Below are 24984 nucleotides of genomic sequence, written 5' to 3'. Positions count from 1 at the left end.
GATAATGGGGTCCTGTTGTCTCCTGGCTTTCCCCCTCTGGGATTCCCAGTGGCTTTCTGACCCACCTTGGGTAGGTCGGGAGGTTGCTTATGTGTGCGCCTCGTCGCGCCTTGTTAGGCTCCTTTCTTGGCTGTCGTGTGCTCGGGAGGGGAGCGGGTGCGGGCGTGGCATTGGCTGACGCTGCCGTGAGAGTGGCTGACGTCCTCGTGGGGTCGGCTCCTCGCCGCCAGCTATCGCTCAAGGTTTTGTACTCTATGCCTGAGTTCTTGCATGATCTTGGCGCTGTCGGCCCCCTTTCTCCCAAAGGGACGTCTTTCGGGGGTCTTGGTGTACATTTGTTGGTTTGGCTGGACGGAGGATCTTGTCTGTTCTCCAGTGTGGGCTGTCGAACTTGCCCTGCTCAGGCGTGCCCTGCCTCTTTCGTAGAGCTCCTCCGAAGTGAGGGGTCGCTCCATGTCTACTCTGGGGTCCCCACAAACGGCGCCAATGTTCGTTACCTGATGTTCTCAGGTATTCGACGGGTCAGGTGGTGATGAGTAGGGGGGAGAGAGAGACCCTGAGCTGACGTGGAGCATCGACTGGTGTGCGCTGATGACGCCGGAGGTGGAGTGGAGCACGGGGGATGGCCACCTGCGAGGACAGTCCAACGATCAAGTCAGAGTCCGTACGAAAAGATGGCCAAATTAGGTAAAAGTGTGACGTACCTTGGGGGGAGAGCTGTCCTTTCCCCTTATATACTATGCTGGGTGGGCCTAGTGATGACCTAGCCCATTGGTTAAGGAGCTTATGAGCTGTCGTAATCCACGTGGGAGGGGCAGGTCATCCCAGACTTCGGGTCGGGACTCCGGACGCTGCCTCGAGGATACCGACCCAGGCGATGGCATGATTTGTACGGATGGTAGGTCGGGCATGCCTTAGGTCGGGTATTAAGAGCCGACCCATTGAACTCCTTTCTGTTGGAGGTTTGGGCCTGGACTCGGCGGTTCCGTAACAGATTCAAATTCAAATATGCACTGTTCAAATCATGCATTCAAAATCACAGATAATACCACCACATCTAAGTAAATAAGACTACTCTTCAATATAAACTCAATTTCTCATGCAATACATCACTTCTTTTTATTTTTCTTTTTAGATTTAAGCTCAGTGAGAGGTACATGAGACAAAATTTTTTTTAAAACTAAAAGCAAATAACAGAATGAAACTAAATCTAAGAACTGAAAGTACTAAAGATCATGCAGGAAATCAAAGTAATAGAAAATAGAAGACAACAAAATAAGAGCGGAAAGTGAAATAAAATGAAAGGAACTCGACCACCTCAGTTATGTTGGTGGCCATGTCATTCCTCCGGCTGTGCTCCTCCATGAAGAACATTGATCTCCCCATGGTGCCACTGATGATAAGCTAAACAGAGAGCACACTCTACAACACCAAACTTAAAAGTTTGCTTGTCCCCAAGCAAAGAAAAACTCCAGGGTGTCAAAAATTCATTTGAATTGCTCATGTTCCTGTTCTAATCACTCTGCATGACCAAAACACATGTAAAACAAGAAAAATTCTAAAAAAAATTGAGATAAAATAATTTAAAACCAGAACTAAAATAACTATAATGCTAAAATGAAAATAACTATAAAATTAAAACCAAAGTAGCTGCAAAACCAAGGATACTAGTAGTTGGGTTGCCTCCCAACAAGCACTTCTTTAATGTCACTAGCTTGACACTTGATTGTTGAATTTTCTTCCTCTTCTTCCAGTTGGTTAAAAGAAATGTCTCCAAGGGGGGAGAAGTGAAAACTAGTTCCCTTGGACTTGAATTTCTCCTAACAATCTTTCTTTTATTATTATTAGCTTGATTCACCTTGCTTGTTGGGGTAGAGGTTGGATTGCTTCTTGTTGACGTTCTCTTTTTCATGGATATTGTCTTTTGTTTGTTGGTCACAATCCCCTTTTTTGTGCTTTCCTTGATTGCTTTCACTTCTTTGATTTCAAAATTTGGGTGTTGTGTGATGGTTGGAGTGTATCCTTCATCAAGAACTTCTTGAATTGGTGGTTCAATAAACTCACCCTCTATGCCACTCTCTGCTTCATTGGAGTGTAGGTTCCTATAATTGTTTTCATCTCTTAAAACCTCCTTTGTTTATGCATCTTCCTTCTTTATTTATGCATCTTTCTCTTCTTCCATGTGTGGGGGTGGAGAGTTCTCTAATTCACTAAAGTATGAACTCCTTTGATTGATTTCCTAACTTTCTTCCATAGGATCTTGCATTGTATCTCTTGGGAAGGAATTTGCTTGTTCCTCTTCCTGGGGCTTGAAAATCAACTCCACATATTTCTCTATATTTTTGACACTCATTCTTATATCATGTATGTATTCTTTCATGAGAAGCTCAAGATCTGATGGTTCTTGATATGAATAAGGAGATGGTGGCTCTTGATATGAATAAGAAGGAGATGATGGTTCTTGGTATGTATATGGAGATGGTGATTCTTGATATGAATAAAGAGATGGTGGCTCTTGATATAAATAAAAAGAGGAGGATGGTTCTTGGTGTGTATATGGAGATGGTGGTTCTTAATATGAATATGGAGATGGTGGTTCTTGATGTGAATAAAAAGAGGAGGATGGTTCTTGGTATGTATATGGAAATGGTGGTTCTTGATATGAATATGGAGATGGTGGTTCTTGATAGATAGGATATGGGACATTGAAATCTTTTTGCTCTTGACATTGCCAACCAAAATCCGGGTAGTTCCTCTATTCACAATAATATGAATCACTCCTTGGGTGTGAGTAGTAACCCATGTAATCTCCCTCCATTATTTTTTCTTAGCACAAAATACCAAACAGAATTAACGCACCATGTGGTAAACAGGCAAGCAAAGAAGAAAGAACATAAAAATAATAAAAATAATAAAAAATAAAAATAAAATAAAATATAAAAGAAAACAAAAAATAAAATAAAGAAAATAAACTGAATAATTAAGACAATAAAACAACTAATAAGCAAAAATGAATATAAAATTCAAACTCAATAAGTAAAATAACTAGGAGGAATAAAACAACTAAGGGGACACCAAACTTAATTTCAGAAATTAAGCGGAAAAAAATAAAATAAATAAAAAATATATTTTTTTAGAGAAATAAGTTAAATGAAATTAAAGCAAAAATGCCTAATCTAAGAAATCAAACAACCAGTAGTTGTCAATCACAGTCAATCCCCGGCAACAGAGCCAAAATCTTGGTGCGGAATTTATAACCCACAAACTAACTGGCAAGCGCACCGGGTCGTACCAAGTAATACCTCAGGTGAGTGAGGATCGATCCCACGAGGATTGATCGATCAAGCAACAATGGTCAAGTGATTTGCTTAGTTAGATGGTGCACGTGTATGCAAAACCCATACTATTTCATACAACAGCAGCAGTACTAGCAAATGTACTGGGTCGTCTAAGTAATACCTGAGCGAGTCAGGGTCAATCCCACGAGGATTGTGGCTTGAAGCAAGCTTATGGTTGTCTTGTAGGTCTTAGTCAGGCGGAATAAAAGGTCTTTTGTTGAATGTGTAAAGCATGTGTTTTCAGGGATAGGAATAAGTGATAGGAGTAGAGTTGAGAGATGGAGTTGCTTTGTCTTTCAAAAGTAACTCTGGTACTATTATCTTCCTTTCTTGTGAGTGATCTTCTTATATGGCAGGCTGTAAGTGATCAAATCCACGCCAATGATCCTTGATCTCCTCTGCTACAGGTTGAACACGGCCATGGCCAGTGGTCATGATATTCAATCTGACGAAGGGTGAAGCGCATAGAAGTTCATCCTTTTGGCGATCCTACTCAAAACTCCATAGACAAGGTAGAATCTTTCGAATCAGAGAACGCTACTTCTTGGATCTAGCCTATACCACAGAGACCATAATCTCCCTGGAGATCGGCTGAACTGGTGTCTCGAGAAGTCCCTAACGAAATCGTGGATTAACCGTCTGAGAGATGTATAATCATAGCTGTTGGCTCGTGCTTTTCTTTCAGGTACTCACACGAACCCAAGTAGACGTGGGTGTTTGTCAGGCACGTTCGTCTTAATGTGATGAACAAAGCCAATTTGTCAAATCATCCTGTTCATCATGATGAAGATTGGAATATACATCTTAGAGATAGATCAGACACGGATCGAAGAAGAAGAAATAATACTTTAATTAACTCATAGGACTCAGCAGGGCTCCTCCCCTCAACCTATGAGGTTTAGAAACTCATACTGAAAATAAAAACAAAGATAAAAACGTGAATATTCTCTCCTAAATTGGAGAGTCTAAAAAAGGATCTAAGATCTCCTAAATTACATGAATAAGATCCCTTAAATACTAAACATATGACCAGTAAGGGTAAAACAATCTATTTAGTGCTAAAATCCACTTCTGATGCCCACTTGGTGAGTGTTTGGACTGAGCTTTAATGAGATCCACGTGCTATGAGGCTCCTTGGGTGTGGAATGCCAGCTAGGGGATCCTCTCTGGGCCTTTGGATGCTGGGCTCTGCTCTTTGGGCGCTGGACGCCTAGAATGGGGCAGTGAGCTGGCGTTGGACGCCAGTTTTGGGCTCTAGAAGCAAGGTATAAGTTATTATATATTTCTGGAAGGCTCTAGAAGTCAGCTTTCCATAGCCATTGAGAGCATTCCATTTGGACTTCTATAGATCCAGAAAAGCTCTTTCGAATGCAGGGAGATCAGATCTGGACAGCATCTGTAGTGCTTTCTATGTCTCTGAATCAGACTTCTGCTCCAGCTCCTCAATTTCAGCTAGAAAATACGTTAATTAAAACTAAATAAAAACTACTAAAAACTATATGAAGTGATGCCAAAAAGCGTATAAAATATCCGCTCATCAGTTACCTCCCAACAAGCGCTTCTTTAATGTCTTTAGCTGGACTTCACTGTACTTAACTTAGTAGCAGTTTTGAGCCTGTTGGCTCTATATCTCCTTCAAGGTAATGCTTAACCCTCTGTCCATTGACAGTGAACCTTGTTTCTTTACCTTGAAGCTCTAAATGCGCGTATAGTGATACCTTAGTAATCACAAACGGTCCTGTCGAACGGGATTTGAGTTTCCCAGAGAACAGTTTGAGTCTTGAGTTGAAGAGCAGGACCTTCTATCCTGGTTCAAAGACTTTGAAAGCTAGCTTCATGTCATGCCACCTATTTGCCTTTTCCTTATAGATTTTTGCATTTTGAAATGCTTCTAAGCGGAATTCACCCAACTCATTTAGTTGGAGCAGCCATTTCTCCCCTGCTGCTTTAGCATCAAGGTTGAGGAACCTAGTAGACCAATAGGCTTTGTGTTCTAGTTCCACTGGTAAATGATAGGATTTCCCATATACTAATTGATATGGTGAAGTTCCAATGGGGGTTTTGAAAGCTGTTCTGTATGCCCACAGAGCATCATCAAGCTTTTTGGCCCAATCCTTTCTAAAGGCATTTACTGTCCTCTCTAGAATTCGCTTCAGTTCTCTATTTGAGACTTCATCTTGCCCATTTGTTTGGGAATGATACGGTGTTGCTATTTTATGGCAAACTCTGTATTGGCTCAAGACAGAATCCAGCTGTCTGTTGCAGAAATGAGTTCCTCTATCACTGATTAGTGTCCTAGGGATGCCAAATCTGCTGAAAATGTTCTTCTGGAGGAACTTCATTACTACTTTAGTGTCATTAGTGGGTGTTTCTATTGCTTCAATCCATTTAAACACGTAATCTACTACCACAAGGATGTAGGTGTTTGAGTATGAGGGTGGGAATGGTCCCATGAAATCTATGCCCCATATGTCAAACAACTCAATCTCTAAGATTCCTTGTTGAGGCATTCTGTGACCATGAGGAAGATTGCCAACCCGCTGGCAACTATCACAATTACGGACGAACTCCCTAGAATCTTTAAAGAGAGTAGGCCAATAAAAGCCACTTTGGAGTACTTTAGTGGCTTTCTGCTCACCTCCAAAGTATCCTCCATAGTCAGAGTTATGGCAATGCCATAGAATTATCTATGGCTGTTCTTCAGAAACACAGCGTCAGATTATTCCATCTGAGTATCTCTTAAAGAGATATGGCTCATCCCATAAGTAATATTTTGCATCATGCATGAGTTTCTGGGCTTACAGCCTGGAAAACTCTTTGGGAATGAACCGTATAGCCTCTTAGTTCGCAATGTCTGCAAACCAAGGTATTGTCCAGATGGCATAGGGCTGCTCATCTGGAAAAGATTCGGATATGTCAGTAGAGGGAGAGGAAGTGCCTGCTACTGGCTCAATCCGGGATAAGTGATCAGCCACCTGATTTTTTGTCCCTTTTCTGTCTCTAATTTCTATATCAAACTCTTGCAGGAGCAATACCCATCTTATTAGCCTGGGTTTAGACTCTTGCTTAGTGAGCAGATATTTTAGAGTAGCATGGTCAGTATAAATAATGACCTTATATCCTAGTAGGTAGGATCTGAAGTTGTTAATGGCATAAACCACTGCAAGTAGCTCCTTTTCTGTAGTAGTGTAATTTTTCTACGCATCATTTAATACGCGACTAGCATAGCAAATGACATGCAGAAGCTTGTCATGTCTCTGACCTAGGACTGTGCCAATTGCATGATCACTTGCATTATACATTAGCTCAAATGGCAAATCCCAGTTGGGTGCAGAGATGATAGGAGCACTGACAAGCTTGGCCTTCAGAGTTTCAAAGGCATGGAGGCATTCTTGGTCAAAAATGAATGGGACATCAGTGGCCAAGAGATTGCACAGGGGTTTGGCGATTTTAGAAAAATCTTTTATGAACCGCCTGTAGAATCTTGCATGTCATAGGAAGCTTCTGATAGCCTTAGCACTAGTAGGTGGAGACAAGCGTTCGATCACTTCCACCTTAGCTTGATCCACTTCTTTCCCTTTGTTTGAGAGCCGATGCCCAAGAATAATGCCTTTAGCTACCATGTAGTGGCATTTCTCCCAGCTTAGAACTATGTTTGTTTCTTGGCATCTTTTTAGGACCAGGGTCAGATGATCAAGACAGGAGTCAAATGAGTCTCCATATACAGATAAGTCATCCATGAATACTTCAAGGAATTTCTCTATCATATCAGAGAAGATGGATAGCATGCATCTCTAAAAGGTGGCAGGCGCATTGCACAGGCCAAATGGCTTTCGTCTATAAGCAAACACGCCAGATGGACATGTAAATGCTATCATTTCTTGATCCTGTGGATCCACTACTATTTGATTGTACTCAGAATATCCATCCAGGAAATAATAAAAAGCATGACTTGCTAGCCTTTCTAGCATTTGGTCAATGAAGGGTAAAGGAAAGTGATATTTCCTAGTGGCGTCATTAAGTTTTCTATAATCAATGCACATACGCCACCCTGTAACTGTCTTTTTTAGGATCAGCTCATTCTTTTCATTGTGAACCACTATCATTCCACCCTTCTTAGGAAGAACCTGGATCGGGCTCAGCCATGGGCTATCAGAAATGGGATAAATAATCCCAACCTTATAGAGTTTAGTGACCTCCTTCTGCACTACTTCCTTCATGGCTGGGTTCAATCGCCTTTGTGGTTGTACCACTAGTTTGGCATTATCCTCCAGCCGGATTTTATGCATGCATCAGGCAGGTGATGCACCACTATTTCGTGGTACATTGTGTGCTTAATTGAGTAGATTTTATCCACTAAACTCACACTTATCGTATAATTCGCATGTTTTACAATTTCCTTCCTGATTTTGTGCTATGATTGAAAACATGTTTCTTTGATCTTAAATTTGCTATGTTTAATCCCCTCTTATTACCATTCGATGCCGTGATATGTGTGTTAAGTGATTTCAGAGTTTATAGGGCAAGAGTGACTTGGAGGATGGAAATGAAGCATGCAAAAGTGGAAGGAATATAAGAAATTGAAGGAACTGCTAAGCTGTCTAGCCTGACCTCTTCGCACTCAAACGGTCATAACTTGAGCTACAGAGGTCCAAATGAGGCGGTTCTAGTTGTGTTGGAAAGCTAACATCTGGGACTTCGCAACGATATATAATTTTCCATAGCTGCTCTGAAGATAGGCAACACACACGCGTGGATCACTCGCACGCGTGACTGGTGCGCAGAAATTGTGATCATCAAAAATGGCGCCAAAGACTTGGTGCTCTCAAACGTGAATCACACTTTGTCACAACTTTGCACAACTAACCAGCAAGTGCACTGGGTCGTCCAAGTAATAAACCTTACGTGAGTAAGGGTCGATCCCACGGAGATTGTCGGCTTGAAGCAAGCTATGGTCACCTTGTAAATCTTAGTCAGGCGGATTCAAATGGTTATAGAGAATTGATAATTAAAAAATAATTAAAATATAAACTAGGATAGAGATACTTATGTAATTCATTGGTGAGAATTTCAGATAAGCGTATAGAAATGCTTTCGTTCCTCCTGAACCTCTGCTTTCCTGCTGTCTTCATCCAGTCATTCTTACTCCCTTCCATGGCAAGCTGTATGTTGGGCATCACCGTTGTCAATGGCTACATCCCGTCCTCTCTGTGAAAATTGTCCAATGCGTTGTCACTACATGGCTAATCATCTGTCGGTTCTCGATCATACTGGAATAGGATTTACTATCCTTTTGCGTCTGTCACTACGCCCAGCACTCGCGAGTTTGAAGCTCGTCACAGCCATCCCTTCCCAGATCCTACTCGGAATACCACAGACAAGGTTTAGACTTTCCAGATCTCGAGAATGGCTGTCCATGGGTTCTAACTTATACCACGAAGATTCTAATATCTCGGACTCGGTCCCCTGTATTAGATATCTAAGAGATACTCATTCTATCTCATCTTCATGTAGAACGAAAGTGGTTGTCAGGCACGCGTTCATAGGTGAGAATGGTGATGAGCGACACATAATCATCACATTCATCATGTTCTTGGGTGGGAATGAATATCTTAGAATAGGAATAAGCGTGAATTGAATAGAAAAACAATAGTACTTTGCATTAATTCATGAGGAACAGCAGAGCTCCACACCTTAATCTATAGTGTGTAGAAACTCTCCGTTGAGAATACATAAGAACAAGGTCAAGGCATGGCCGAGAGGCCAGCCCCCTAAACATGATCAAAGGATCAAAAGATAATCCAAAGATGTAAATACAATAGTTAAAAGTCCTACTTATACTAAACTAGTTACTATTGTTTACAGAAATGAGTAATTGATGCAGAAATCCACTTCTGGGGCCCACTTGGTGTGTGCTTGGGCTGAGCATTGAGCTTTACACGTGTAGAGGCTTCTTTTGGAGTTGAACGCCAGTTTGTAACCTGTTTCTGGCGTTTAACTCCACTTTGCAACCTGTTTCTTGCGTTTAACTCCAGAATGCAGCATGGAACTGGCGTTGAACGCCAGTTTGCGTCCTCTAAACTCGAGAAAAGTATAGACTATGATATATTTCTGGAAATTCCTGGATGTCTACTTTCCAACGCAATTGAGAGCGTGCCATTTGGAGTTTTGTAGCTCCAAAAAATCCACTTTGAGTACAGGGAGGTCAGAATCCAGCAGCATCTGCAGTCCTTCTTCAACCTCTGAATCTGATTTTTGCTCAAGTCCCTCAATTTCAGCCAGAAAATACCTGAAATCACAAAAAAACACACAAACTCATAGTAAAGTCCAGAAATGTGAATTTTATTTAAAAACTAATAAAAATATACTAAAAACTAACTAAATCATACTAAAAACTATGTAAAAACAATGCCAAAAAGCGTATAAATTATCCGCTCATCACAACACCAAACTTAAATTGTTGCTTCTCCCCAAGCAACTAAAAATCAAATAGGATAAAAAGAAGAGAATATACTACAAATTCCAAAATATCAATGAAACTTAGCTCCAATCAGATGAGCGGGACTTGTAGCTTTTTGCCTCTTGAATAGTTTTGGCATCTCACTTTATCCATTGAAGTTCAGAATGATTGGCATCTATAGGAACTCAGAGTTCAGATAATGTTATTGATTCTCCTAGTTCAGTATGTTGATTCTTGAACACAGCTACTTTATGAGTCTTGGCCGTGGCCCTAAGCACTTTGTTTTCCAGTATTACCACCGGATACATAAATGCCACAGACACATAACTGGGTGAACCTTTTCAGATTGTGACTCAGCTTTGCTAAAGTCCCCAATTAGAGGTGTCCAGGGTTCTTAAGCACACTCTTTTTTTTTTGCTTTGGACCTTGACTTTAACCGCTCAGTCTCAAGTTTTCACTTGACACCTTCACGCCATAAGCACATGGTTAGGGACAGCTTGGTTTAGCCGTTTAGGCCAGGATTTTATTCCTTTAGGCCCTCCTATCCACTGATGCTCAAAGCCTTGGATCCTTTTTATTTACCCTTGCCTTTTGGTTTTAAGGGCTATTGGCTTTTTGCTCTTGCCTTTTGGTTTAAACAGCTTTTGGCTTTTTCTGCTTGCTTTTTCTTTTTCTTTTTCTTTTTCTCTTTTTTTCGCTATTTTTCTCTCTTTTTTTCGCAAGCTTTTGTATTCACTGCTTTTTCTTGCTTCAAGAATCATTTTTATGATTTTTCAGATTATCAAATAACATGTCTCCTTTTCATCATTCTTTCAAGAGCCAACATATTTAACATTCATAAACATCAAATTCAAAAGACATATGCACTGTTCAAGCATTCATTCAGAAAACAAAAAGTATTGTCACCACATCAAAATAATTAAACTAATTTCAAGGATGAATTCAAAATCATGTACTTCTTGTTCTTTTGTTTTTAGAACATTTTTCATTTAAGAAAGGTGATGGATTCATAAGACATTCATAACTTTAAGGCATAGACACTTAGACACTAGTGATCATATAGTGAAGAGACAAGCATAAATAAAACATAAAGCTCAAAAATCGAAAAATAGTAGATTAAATAGACAAGGAGATTAAGGAATGAGTCCACCTTAGTGAGGATGGCGTCTTCCTCTTCTTGAAGAACCAATGGTGCTTTTGAGCTCCTCTATGTCTCTTCCTTGCCTTTGTTGCTCCTCTCTCAAAGCTCTTTGATCTTCTCTAATCTCATGGAGAATGATGGAGTGCTCTTGGTGTTCCACCCTTAGTTGTCCCAGGTTGGAACTTAATTCTCCTAGGGAGGTATTGATTTGCTCCCAATAGTTTTGTGGAGGAAAGTGCATCCCTTGAGGTATCTCAGGGATTTCATAGTGGGGAATTTCCTTATGCCCTTGTTGAGGTCCATGATCTCTTGTTTGCTCCTTCCTTTTCTTAGTGATGGGCTTGTCCTCTTCAATGAGGATGTCTCCCTCTATGTCAATCCCAGCCGAATTGCAGAGGTGGCAAATGAGGTGAGGAAAGGGTAACCTTGCCAAAGTAAAGGACTTGTCAGCCACCTTGTAGAGTTCTTGAGGTATGATCTCATGAACTTCCACTTCCTCTCCAATCATGATACTATGGATCATGATGGCCCGATCTATAGTAACTTCAGACCGGTTGCTAGTAGGAATGATTGAGCGTTGAATAAACTCCAACCATCCTCTAGCTACAGGCTTAAGGTCCAATCTTCTCAATTGAACCGGATTGCCTCTTGAGTCAATTTTTCATTAAGCTCCTTCCACACATATGTCCATGAGAACTTGGTCCAACCTTTGATCAAAGTTGACCCTTCTAGTGTAGGGGCGTGCATTCTCTTCCATCATTGGCAAGTTGAACGCCAGCCTTACATTTTCCGGACTGAAATCTAAGTATTTCCCCCGAACCATGGTAAGCCAATGCTTTGGATTCGGGTTCGCACTTTGATCATGGTTCCCAGTGATCCATGCATTTGCATAGAACTCTTGAACCATTAAAATCCCGACTTGTTGAATGGGGTTGGTGAGAACTTCCCAACCTCTTCTTCGGATCTCAAGTCGGATCTCCGGATACTCATTCTTTTTGAGCTTGAAAGGAACCTCGGGGATCACTTTCTTCTTGGCCACAACTTCATAGAAGTGGTCTTGATAGACCTTTGAGATGAATCTCTCCATCACCCATGACTCAGAGGTGGAAGCAATTGCCTTCCCTTTCCTCTTTCTTGAGGATTCTCTGGCCTTAGGTGCCATTGATGGTTATGGAAAAACAAAAAGCAATGCTTTTTACCACACCAAACTTAAAATGTTTGCTCGTCCCCGAGCAAAAAAAGAAAGAAAGAAGAAGAAGAAGAAGAGAAATGGAGGAAAGGGAGAGAAAGATGGTTTCCGCCAAGGGGAAGAAGAGAGGGTTTTGTTGTGTGAAAATGAAGAAGGAATGAGGGGTTTATATAGGAGTGGGGGGAGGGTTAGAGTTCGGCCATTAGGGTTGGGTTTGGGATGAAAATAGTTTGAATTTGAAGGTAGGTGGGGTTTTTGGGGAAGAGGGGATGGATGTGAGTGGTGAAGAGATGATGGGGAAGAGAGTTATGAAAAGGTGTGAAGAGGAGAAAAGAAGGTAGGTGGGGATCCTGTGGGGTCCACAGATCCTGTGGGGTCCACAGATCCAGTGGCGCCAAGGACTTAACATCCCTGCTGCAATTAGGCGTGTAAAACACCATTGCTGTGTAATCCTGGCATTTAACGTCAGACTGCTGCTTGTTTCTGGCGTTAAACGCCCAAATATAGCCTGTTTCTGGTGTTTAACGCCAGGTATATGCTTGTTTCTGGCGTTTAAATGCCAGAATGCTCCTCCTCCAAGGTGTGTTATTTTTAATGCTGTTTTTCATTCTCTTTTTGATTTTTCAGTAGTTTTTGTGACTCCACATGATCATCAACCTAATAAAACAGGAAATAACAAAAAGAAAATAAAATAGATATGATTAAATAACATTGGGTTGCCTCCCAACAAGCACTTCTTTAATGTCAATAGCTTGACAGTGAGCTCTCATGGAGCCTCACAGATAATCAGAGCAAGGTTGGAACCTCCCAACACCAAACTTAGAGTTTGACTGTGGGGGCTTTGGTTGACTTTGCAGTGAGAGAAGCTTTTCATGCTTCCTCTCCATGGTTACAGAAGGAGATTCTTGAGTTTTAAACACAAGGTTGTCCTCATTCAGTTGAAGGACCAATTCTCCTCTGTCCACATCAATCACAGCTCTTGCTGTGGCTAGGAAGGGTCTTCCAAGGATGGTGGATTCATCCTCATCATTCCCAGTGTCTAGGATTATAAAATCAGCAGGGATGTAAAGGCCTTCAACCTTTACTAGCACGTCCTCTACTAGTCCATAAGCCTATTTTCTTGAGTTGTCTGCCATCTCTAATGAGATTCTAGCAGCTTGCACCTCAAAGATCCCAAGTTTCTCCATTACAGAGAGTGGCATTAAGTTTATTCCTGACCCCAGATCACATAGAGCCTTCTCAAAGGTCATGGTGCCTATGTTACAGGGAATTAGGAATTTACCAGGATCCTGTTTCTTTTGAGGTAATTTCTGCCTATCCAATGCATTTAGTTCATTGGTGAGCAAGGGAGGTTCATCTTCCCAAGTCTCATTACCAAATAATTTGGCATTCAGCTTTATGATTGCACCAAGGTACTTAGCAACTTGCTCTTCAGTAATGTCTTCATTCTCTTCAAAAGAAGAATACTCATCAGAGCTCATGAAGGGCAGAAGGATGTTCAATAGAATCTCTATAGTCTCTAGATGAGCCTCAGATTCCTTTGGTTCCTCAAAGGGAAACTCCTTATTGGTCACTGAACGTCCCAGGAGGTCTTCCTCACTAAGATTCACGTCCTCTCCCTCTCTTGTAGGTTCGGCCATGATGGTTAAATCAATGGCCTTGCACTCTCTCTTTGGATTCTCTTCTGTATTGCTTGGGAGAGTACTAGGAGGGGTTTCAGTGACTCTTTTACTCAGCTGGCCCACTTGTGCCTCCAAATTTCTAATAGAGGACCTTGTTTCATTCATGAAACTCACAGTGGCCTTAGATAGATCAGAGACTATATTTGCTAAGCTAGATGGACTCTGTTCAGAATTCTTTGTCTGTTGCTGAGTGGATGATGGAAAAGGCTTGCTATTGCTAAACCTGTTTCTTCTACCATTATTAAAGCCTTGTTGAGGCTTTTGTTGATCCTTTCATGAGAAATTTGGATAATTTCTCCATGAGGGATTATAGGTGTTTCCATAGGGTTCACCCATGTAATTTACCTCTGCTATTGCAGGGTTCTCAAGATCATAAGCTTCTTCTTCAGAAGATGGCTCTATAGTACTGTTGGATGATTCCTTCAATCCATTCAGACTCTGAGAGATCATATTGACTTGCTGAGTCAATATTTTGTTCTGAGCCAATATGGCATTCAGAGTATCAATTTCAAGAACTCCCTTCTTCTGAGGCGTCCCATTACTCACAGGATTCCTTTCAGAAGTGTACATGAACTGGTTATTTGCAACCATGTCAATGAGTTCCTGAGCTTCTGCAGGCATTTTCTTTAGGTGAATGGATCCACCTGCAGAATGGTCCAGTGACATCTTTGATAGTTCAGACAGACCATCATAGAATATATCCAGGATGGTCCATTCTGAAAGCATGTCAGAAGGACACTTTTTGGTCAGTTGCTTATATCTCTCCCAAGCTTCATAGAAGGATTCACCTTCTTTCTGTTTGAAGGTTTGAACATCCACTCTAAGCTTACTAAGCTTTTGAGGAGGAAAAAACTTGGCTAAGAAAGCCGTGACCAGCTTATCCCAAGAGTTCAGGCTATCTTTAGGTTGAGAATCCAACTATATTCTAACTCTGTCTCTTACAGCAAACGGGAAAAGCATAAGCCTGTAGACCTCGGGATCAACCCCATTGGTCTTAACAGTGTCACAGATCTGCAAGAATTCAGCTAAGAACTGAAAATGATCTTCTGATGGAAGTCCATGAAATTTGCAGTTCTGTTGCATCAGAGAAACTAATTGAGGTTTTAGCTCAAAATTGTTTGCTCCAATGGCAGGGATTGAGATGCTTCTTCCATGTAAATTGGAATTTGGTGCAGTAAAGTCACCAAGCATCTTCCTTGCATTGTTATTATTTTCGGCCATGTCTCCTTCTTTTTCGAAAATTTCAGTCAGATTTTCTCCAAAGAGTTGTGCTTTAGCTTCCCTTAGCTTCCTGTTCAGAGTCCTTTCAGGTTCAGGATCAGCTTCAACAAGAATGTTCTTATCCTTGTTCCTACTCATATGAAAAAGAAGAGAACAGAAAATATGGAATCCTCTATGTCACAGTATAGAGATTCCTTATGTAAGTATAAGAAGAGAATAATGGAGGAAAGAAAAGATAAGAATCCAAACACAAGGGAGAGGAGTAGGTTCGAATTCTTAGATGAAGAGAAGTGTTAGTAAATAAATAAATAATTAGAAGGAGATGAGGGAGAAGAATTTTCGAAAATCATTTGAAAAGAAAAGAAAAATATTTTTGTTTTTAATTTAAATTTAAAATTAAAATTCGAAAATAAAAAGAAAAAAATGAAATTAAATTAAAATCTAAAACAATTAGTTAATAAAAAAAGGAATTTTGAAAAAGTGGGAAGGGATTTTCGAAAATTAGAAAGGGAGAGTTAGTTAGGTAGTTTTGAAAAAGATATGAATCAAACAAAAAGATAAGATTAATTGAAAAAGATTTGAAAATCAATTTTTGAAAAGATAAGAAGTTAGACAAGATTTTGAAATTGATTTTGAAAAAGATGTGATTGAAACTTATTTTGAAAAAGAAATTTAAAAAGATTTGATTTTGAAAATTAAAGTTAATTACTTGACTAACAAGAAACTAAAAATATATGATTTAAATTTAAAGATTGAACCTTTCTTACTAGACAAGTAACAAACTTAAAATTTTTAAATCAATCACATTAATTGTTAGCATTAATTTTGAAAATATGAAACAAAATAAGAAAAAGATTTTTGAAAATCAATTTGAAATTTTCGAAAATTTTGAAAGAAAAATGAAAAGGATTTGATTTTTTTGAAAAAGATTTGAAAAAGATAAGGTTTTTAAATTGAAAATTTGACTTGACTCATAAGAAACAACTAAATTTTAAAAGGTTTTGAAAAAGTCAACTCAAATTTTCGAATTTTATGAGTGAAAAGGGGAAAGATATTTTTTTGATTTTTGAATTTTAATGAAGAAAGAGAAAAACAACAAAAAGACTCAATGCATGAAAATTTTGGATCAAAACAATTGATGCATGCAAGAACACTATGAGTGTCAAGATGAACACCAAGAACACTTTGAATGTCAAGATGAACACCAAGAACTTAATTTTGAAAATTTTTAAGAAAAGAAAAACATGCAAGACACCAAACTTAGAAAATTTCAAACTTTAGACACTAACAAATTGAAAATGCATATGAAAAACAAGAAAAGACACAAAACAAGAAAATATGAAGATCAAACAAGATGACTTGTCAAGAACAACTTGAAGATCATGAAGAACACATGCATGAGTTTTCAAAAAATGCACAAATTTTTAAACATGCAATTGACACCAAACTTAAAAATTGACTCAAGACTCAAACAAGCAACACAAAAATATTTTTGATTTTATGATTTTATAATTTTTTTGGATTTTTGAAAATTAATTGGAAAAAGAAAAATAAGGATTTCAAAATTTTTAATAAGAATTCCAGGAATTTGCAATGTTAGTCTAAAGCTCCGGTCCAGGAATTAGACATGGCTTACTAGCCAGCCAAGCTTTCAATGAAAGCTCCGGTCCAAAACACTAGACATGGCCAATGGCCAGCCAAGCTTCAGCAGATATTGGCTACCTCCCATGTATACAACAACTATGTGTGTAACTGCCAAATGGTTGAAGATCAACAAGCTCTTGTGATGATAAGTTGAAATCCTGGTCCAAAGGATTAGACATGGCTTATAGCTAGCCAGGATTCAACAAATCATCATGAAACACTAGAATTCATTCTTAAAAATTCTGAAGAAAAATATATTTTTGAAAATATTTATTTTTATTTTTTTCGAAATTAAGAATGATAAAAACAAAAAGCTTAAAATGAAAATAAATTTACCTAATCTGAGTAACAAGATGAACCGTCAGTTGTCCAAACTCGAACAATCCCCAGCAACGGCGCCAAAAACTTGGTGCATAGAAATTGTGATCATCAACAATGGCGCCAAAGACTTGGTGCTCTCAAACGTAAATCACACTTTGTCACAACTTCGCACAACTAACCAGTAAGTGCACTGGGTCGTCCAAGTAATAAACCTTACGTGAGTAAGGGTCGATCTCACGGAGATTGTCGGCTTGAAGCATGCTATGGTCACCTTGTAAATCTCAGTCAGGCAGATTCAAATGGTTATAGAGAATTGATAATTAAAACATAATTAAAATATAAACTAGGATAGAGATACTTATGTAATTCATTGGTGAGAATTTTAGATAAGCGTATAGAGATGCTTTCGTTCCTCCTGAACCTCTGCTTTCCTGCTGTCTTCATCCAATCATTCTTACTCCCTTCCATGACAAGCTGTATGTTGGGCATCACCATTGTCAATGGCTACATCCTGTCCTCTTTGTGAAAATGGTCCAATGCGCTGTCACTGCATGGCTAATCATCTGTCGGTTCTCGATCATACTGGAATAGGATTTACTATCCTTTTGCGTCTGTCACTACGCCCAGCACTCGCGAGTTTGAAGCTCGTCACAGCCATCCCTTCCCAGATCCTACTCGGAATACCACAGACAAGGTTTAGACTTTCTGGTTCTCGGGAATGGCCGTCCATGGGTTCTAACTTATACCATGAAGATTCTAATATCTCGGACTCGGTCCCCTGTATTAGATATCTAAGAGATACTTATTCTATCTCATCTTCTTGTAGAACGAAAGTGGTTGTCAGGCACACGTTCATAGGTGAGAATGGTGATGATCATCACATAATGATCACATTCATCATGTTCTTGGGTGCGAATGAATATCTTAGAATAGGAATAAGCGTGAATTGAATAGAAAAACAATAGTACTTTGCATTAATTCATGAGGAACAGCAGAGCTCCACACCTTAATCTATGGTGTGTAGAAACTCTACCGTTGAGAATACATAAGAACAAGGTCCAGGCATGCCCGAGAGGCCAGCCCCCTAAACATGATCAAAGGATCAAAAGATAATCCAAAGATGTAAATACAATAGTAAAAAGTCCTACTTATACTAAACTAGTTACTAGGGTTTACAGAAATGAGTAATTGATGCAGAAATCCACTTCTGGGGCCCACTTGGTGTGTGCTTGGGCTGAGCATTGAGCTTTACACGTGTAGAGGCTTCTTTTGGAGTTGAATGCCAGTTTGTAACCTGTTTCTGGCATTTAACTCCACTTTGCAAACTGTTTCTGGCGTTTAACTCCAGAATGCAGCATGGAACTGGCGTTGAACGCCAGTTTGAATCGTCTAAACTCAGGTAAAGTATGGACTATTATATATTGCTGGAAGACCTGGATGTCTACTTTCCAATGCAATTGAGAGCGCGCCATTTGAAGTTCTGTAGCTCTAGAAAATCCACTTTGAGTGCAGGGAGGTCAGAATCCAGCAGCATCTGCAATCCTTCTTCAGCCTCTGAATCTGATTTTTGCTTAAGTCCCTCAATTTCAGCCAGAAAATACCTGAAATCACAAAAAAATACACAAACTTATAGTAAAATCCAGAAATGTGAATTTTATTTAAAAACTAATAAAAATATACTAAAAACTAACTAAATCATACTAAAAACTATGTAAAAACAATGCCAAAAAGCGTATAAATTATCTGCTCATCAGTGACCTGGCAAAATCCAATCCACGCCCACGCATGGACGACGCTCACGCGTGACTTTGCCGCATGCTGGACGTATCAGAAATCACTGAGGGCAATTTCTGGGCTGTTTTTGACCCAGTTTTTGGCCTAAAAAACACAGATTAGAGGCTATAAAGTAGGGGAATCAATCTATTCATAACACAACATTCATAATTCATAATTTTAGGTTTTAGATGTAGTTTTTAGAGAGAGAGGCTCTCTCTTCTCTCTTAGGTTTTAGGATTAGGATTTCTCTTAGGTTAGGTTTACTTCTTCTCCATTCCAGGTTCAATGTTCCTTTAATTTAATTTCTCTTCTACTTTTATTTATTCTAATACTTTGGTTTATCTATTTCTCTTGTTAATTACTTATGTTCGCAAATTGGTTTATGAATTCCTATGTTTAATTTGATTTTCTATTTAATACAATTTGAGGTATTTCAGATTTATGATTGCTTTCTTTAATTTATGTTATTAATGCTTTTAATTTAATTTAGATTTATCCTCCTTTGCTTTGGTTAAGTAATTGGTAACACTTGAGTTATCAAACTCAGCAGTTGATTGAAAATCGGAATTTGCTGATTGATTTGGATCCCTCTAAAGCTAGTCTTTCCATAGGAGTTGACTAGGACTTGAGGAATCAAATTGATTCGTCCACTTGACTTTCCTTTATTTAGTAAGGGTTAACTAAGTGGGAGCAATAAACAATTCTCATCACACCTGATAAGGATAACTAGGATGGGATTTCCAGTTCTTATACCTTGCAATGGTTCTCATGATAATTAATTTACTTTATTACCAATTTATTTTCCTGTTCCCTATTTTCAAAAACCAAAAAATATACCTTTTTCCATAACCAATAATAAATCATACTTCCCTGCAATTTCTTGAGAAAAGACTCGAGGTTTAAATACTTCGATTATAAATTTTATTAGGTTTTGTTACTTGTGACAACCAAGCTTTTGTACGAAAGGATTTCTTGTCGGTCTAGAAGCTATACTTGCAACGAGAATTTAATTGTGAAAATTCTAAACCGTCAAAAGTCTAATCATCAGCAGGGCTAATGCCCTTAAGGTCACTAATAGACCACCCAAGGGCGGTCCTATGGGTTTTAAGCACCTGAATTAGTGCTTCTTCTTCTTGTGACTCTAGTGTAGAGCTTATGATCATAGGATAGGTCTCTCCCTCTCCTAGAAATGCATATTTCAAGGAGGGGGGGTAATGGCTTAAGCTCAAGCTTAGGAGGCTTCTCCTTTTTCTCAGAGGTTTCTAGATGTTCCTCTGAATCAGGCTGAGTATCACTTAGGATATCATCAAGCCTGTCCTTGGAGCTTGCGACCATATTGACTTATTCCACCAGGGAATCAATGAAGTCAATGCTCAGGCATTCCTCAGGAATGTCTGGATGCTGCATAGCCTTCATAGCATTTAGTAGGAACTTCTCCTCATTGACTCTTAGAGTTACTTTCCCTTTTTCAACATCAATGAGGGTTCGTCTTGTGACTAGGAAAGGTCTTCCTAGGATGAGAGATGCACTCTTGTGTCCCTCTATGTCCAATACCACAAAGTCAGTGGGAAAGGCAAAAAGTCTAACCTTGACAATCATGTTCTCTATGACTCCTGATGGTATCTTAATAGATCCATCAGCAAGTTGAAGGCACATGCGGGTTTGTTTGACTTCATTAGTCAAGCAGAGCTTCTTTATTAGTGAAGCTGGTATTGGTTGATGCTTGCTCTAAGGTCACATAGAGCTGTCCTTGTACAAGCATCACCTAGAGTGCATGGTATCATAAAGCTTCCAGGATCTTTAAGCTTCTTTGGCAAGCTATTCTAAATGATTGCACTGCATTTCTCAATGAGGAGGACTGTTTGTGTCTCGCTCCAATCCTTCTTATGACTTAGAATTTCCTTCATGAACTTTGCATAAGAAGGTATCTGTTCAAAAGCTTCTGCGAAAGGGATCTTTATCTCTAATGTTCTGAGATACTCCGCAAAGCAGGCAAACTGTTTATCCCTTTTCCTTTTGACAGAGTTTCTGAGGAAATGACATTTTATCCTTGTACTCATCAACCTTGGTTGAAGGAGGCCAAATGCCATGTGAGTTGGAAGAGGGGTTACTAGCTTACTTAGGAGGGTTGTTATCAATGAACAACTGACCTCCCTTACATGGGCGTTCAACGCCCATGCTACTATCCCTTTGCGCGTTTTAGACACCCATTCTCTCCTTTTTCTTGGCATTCAACGCCAGTAGGGTTACCTTCCTAGGCGTTTGAACACCTAAAGTCTTTTTGTGCAGAGACCTGGTTCTCTTTTATGGGCTTTTTGTTTTATTATACTGAGGTTCAGTATTTATGATTTTCCCACTCCTCAGTTGGACAGCCTGGCATTCATCTGTTATCTGCTTAGATAACTGCAGCCTTGTTTGACTCAACTGGGCTTCTATATTCCTGTTAGAAGCCTGAGTTTCTCATAGAGCCTTTGCAGTTCTAGCATTTGCTGGGCAAGGGTGTGCAGTTGCTGAGTCAATGGGCCATCCTGCTCTTGAGGGTTAGGTTCAACAGCTACTGCCTTAACCTCTCCTTTTATAGAGGTATCAGGAGATGAGTACAGATGCTGATTAGTGGCAACTGTATATCTCAATAAGCTCTTGAGCCTCTCCTATGGTCTTTCTCATGTGTATGGAACCACCAGCAAAGTGGTCCAAGGCCATTCAGGACATGTCTGAATGCCCATAGTAGAAGATGTCTAACTATACCCATTCTGAAAACATTTTAGTGGGACATTTATTTAGCATCCTCTTATACCTTCCCCATGCATCATAAAGAGACTCGTTATCTCCTTGTTTGAATCCTTGGATATCCAGTTTCAACTGGGTCATCCTTCTAGGGGAAAAGTGATAATTTAAAAACTTGTCCACTAACTGTTTCCATGTTTTTAAACTATCTTTAGGTTGGTTATCTAACCACCTTTTTGCTTGATCCTTTAAAGCAAAAGGAAAGAGCAATAAGCTGTAGACCTCTTGGTCTACTGCCTCACTGTGTACTGTGTCAGCAATCCTTAACAAATCTGCAATGAATTTTGTAGGTTCTTCCTGAGGAAGCCCAGAATACTGGCAATTCTGCTGCATCAGAGTAATAAGTTGAGGGTTTAATTCAAAGTTACTAGCTCTAATTTGAGGTATGCTGATACTTCTTCTATAGAAGTCAGTAGTGGGAGTTGTATAAGATCCCAGAGTTCTCTTGAACTCTTCATTCCCACTTAGGTTCATGATTAAGAAAGGTAGAAGATGAAGAAGGAAGAAGATAGAAGGAGTAGAAGAAGAGATAGAAGTAAAAGAGGTGAATAAAAATTAAAATATTTTTATTTTTTTGTTTTTTATTTTTATTTATTTTATTATTTTCAAAAATTAAATTAATTAATTTAAAATAATTTAAAATTTGAATGTTAAACTTTTGAAAATAGGAGAGAGAAGAGGGAACATTTTTCGAAAATTAAGAGATGATAGTTAGTTAGGTAGGTTTGAAAAAGAAGAGAGAGAGAAGAAGATATTATTTTCAAAAATTAAGGAAGAGAAGAGTTAGTTAGGAGGTTTTGAAAAATAAGAGAGAGAAAAAGAGAAGTGGTTTTTCAAAAATTAAGAAGAGAGAGTTAGTTAGGTGATTTTGAAAAAGATGAGAGAGAAAATAAGATATTAATTAAGAAAATATAAAAATAAAAATAAAATAAAAGATAAGATAAGAAAAGAAAAGTTTTAAATTTAAAATTTGAAATTAGAAAAAGATAAGATTTTGAAATTTGATTTTGAAAAAGATATGATTTTAAAATTTGAATTTTGAAAAAGATGTGATTTTGAAAATTAAAATTTGAAAAAGATAAGATAAAATTTTTAAATTTTGAAAAATATATGATAAGTTTTGAAAAAGATAAGATTTTTGAAAAATATATGATTTTTATTTTTGAAAATTTTGATTTTTGAAAACTTGACAACTAAGATATGATAAGATAAAATTTTAAAATCAAAATCTGAATTTTTTAAGCAATTTTCGAAAATTATGGTTGGGAATTAGTTAGAAAAGATATTTTTTTTATTTTTGAAATTAATGAAGAGAGAGAAAAATAAGTAAAAGACACCAAACTTAAAATTTTTAGATCTAGTGTACCCAATTTTCGAAATTTTGGAGGAAAAACATAATGGGACACCAAACTTAAAAATTTTAAGATCAAGACACAAATAAAACACAAGAATACTTTGAATGTTAACAAGAACGCAAAGAAGAAGACTCAAAGAACACAAGAACATAAAAAAAAGACGCCAAACTTAAAATTTTTGAACACCGAAATAAAACTTTTGAAAAACACAAAGAACAATAACAAGAAAACACCAAAATTAAAAATTGAAACAAGATTTAAACAAAGAAAAATTATTTTTTTGAAAAATTTTTAGAAAGAAATACTCAAAGGAACACAGTTACCTAATTCATAAGCCGACGTTCTAACCAATTGTACACAAAAACAAAAATTATTTTTGAAAAACCTTTTTTGAAGTTTTCGAAAAAAAATAGAGAAAGAAAAATAAAAATAAAGGACTCAACAAGAACACTAACAAAGAGGCTTAAAAATATCAAAAATTAAACGGAGAAAAGAAAAATATTTTTTTTTTGAAAAAGCTTTAAATGAATTTTCGAAAATTGAGAAGAAGAAAATCAAAATTAAAGACTCAATTACCTGATCTAAGGAGAAAGACAATCCGGCAGTTTGTCCAAACTCAACAATTCCCGGCAACAGCGCCAAAAACTTGGTGCGCGTGTACACAAAACCCACACTATTTCATACAACAGTAGCGGACCAGCGGTACTAGCAAGTGCACTAGGTCGTCCGAGTAATACTTGAGCGAGTCAGGGTCGATCCCAAGAGGATTGTAGCTTGAAGCAAGCTTATGGTTGTCTTGCAGGTCTTAGTCAGGCGGAATCAGAAGGTCTTTTGTTGAATGTGTAAAGCATGTGTTTTAAGGGATAGGAATAAGTGATAGGATTAAAGTTGAGAGTTGGAGTTGCTTTGTCTTTCTGAAGTAACTCTGGTACTATTATCTTCCTTGCTTGTGAATGATCTTCTTCTATGGCAGGCTGTAAGTGATCAAAGCCACGCCAATGGTCCTTGATCTCCTCTGCTACAGGTTGAACACGGCCATGGCCAGTGGTCGTGATATTCAATCTGATGAAGGGTAAAGCGCATAGCAATTCATCCTCTTGGCGATCCTACTCAAAACTCCACAGACAAGGTAGAATCTTTCGGATCAGAGAATGCTGCTTCTTAGATCTAACCTATAACATGGAGACCTTAATCTCCCCGAGATTGACTGAACTGGTGTCTCGAGAAGTCCCCAACGAAATCGTGGATTAACCATCTGAGAGATGTATAATCATAGTTGTTGGCTCGTGCTTTTCTTCTAAGTACTCACAAGAACCCAAGTAGACACGGGTGTTTGTCAAGCACGTTCGTCTTAATGTGATGAATAGAGCCAATTTTTTAGATTGTCCAGTTCATCACGATGAAGATCGGAATATACATCTTAGAGATGGATCAGACACGGATCGAAGAAGAAGAAATAGTACTTTAATTAATTCATAGGACTCAGCAGGGCTCCTCCCCTCAGCCTTGGAGGTTTAAAAACTCATACTGAAAATAAAAACAAAGATAAAAACGTGAATATGCTCTCCTAAATCGGAGAGTCTAAAAAAGGATCTAAGATCTCCTAAATTAAATGAATAAGATCCCTTAAATACTAAACAGATGACTAGTAAGGGTAAAACAGTATATTTAGTGCTAAAATCCACTTCTGAGGCCCACTTGGTGAGAGTTTGGGCTGAGCTTTAATGAGATCCACGTGCTATGAGGCTCCTTGGGCGTGGAATGCAAGCTAGGGGGTCCTCTCTGGGCCTTTGGATGTTGGGCTCTGCTCTTTGGGCGCTGGACGCCTGGAAGGGGGCAGGAAGCTGGCGTTGGACGCCAGTTTTTGGCCTTCTAATCCGAAATAAAGTATGGACTATTATATATTGCTGGAAAGCTCTGGAAGTCAGATTTCTATAGCCGTTGAGATCGCACCATTTTGATTTTTTTAGCTCCAGAAAAGCTTTTCCGAATGCAGGTAGGTCAGATCTGAACAGCATCTGCAGTGCTTTCTCTGTCTCTGAATCATACTTCTACTCCAGCTCCTTAATT

At 38.7% G+C, this 24984-nt stretch overlaps 1 non-coding gene across 1 annotated transcript; it reads left to right on the top strand.

Moving 5' to 3' along the window:
• Positions 1–14530: 14530 nt before the first annotated feature.
• On the top strand, positions 14531–14638 carry LOC148549011 (small nucleolar RNA R71). Its single transcript, XR_015897061.1, has one exon. It is a non-coding gene; the product is annotated as a small nucleolar RNA R71 (small nucleolar RNA).
• Positions 14639–24984: the final 10346 nt, after the last annotated feature.

The sequence above is a fragment of the Arachis ipaensis genome, chromosome B8 (assembly GCF_059453495.1).
Source record: "Arachis ipaensis isolate K30076 ecotype BB chromosome B8, ASM5945349v1, whole genome shotgun sequence".
Classification (NCBI taxonomy): domain Eukaryota; kingdom Viridiplantae; phylum Streptophyta; class Magnoliopsida; order Fabales; family Fabaceae; genus Arachis; species Arachis ipaensis.
Note: the sequence above shows the minus strand (reverse complement) of the source record. Positions and strands in the feature narration are given on the sequence as shown.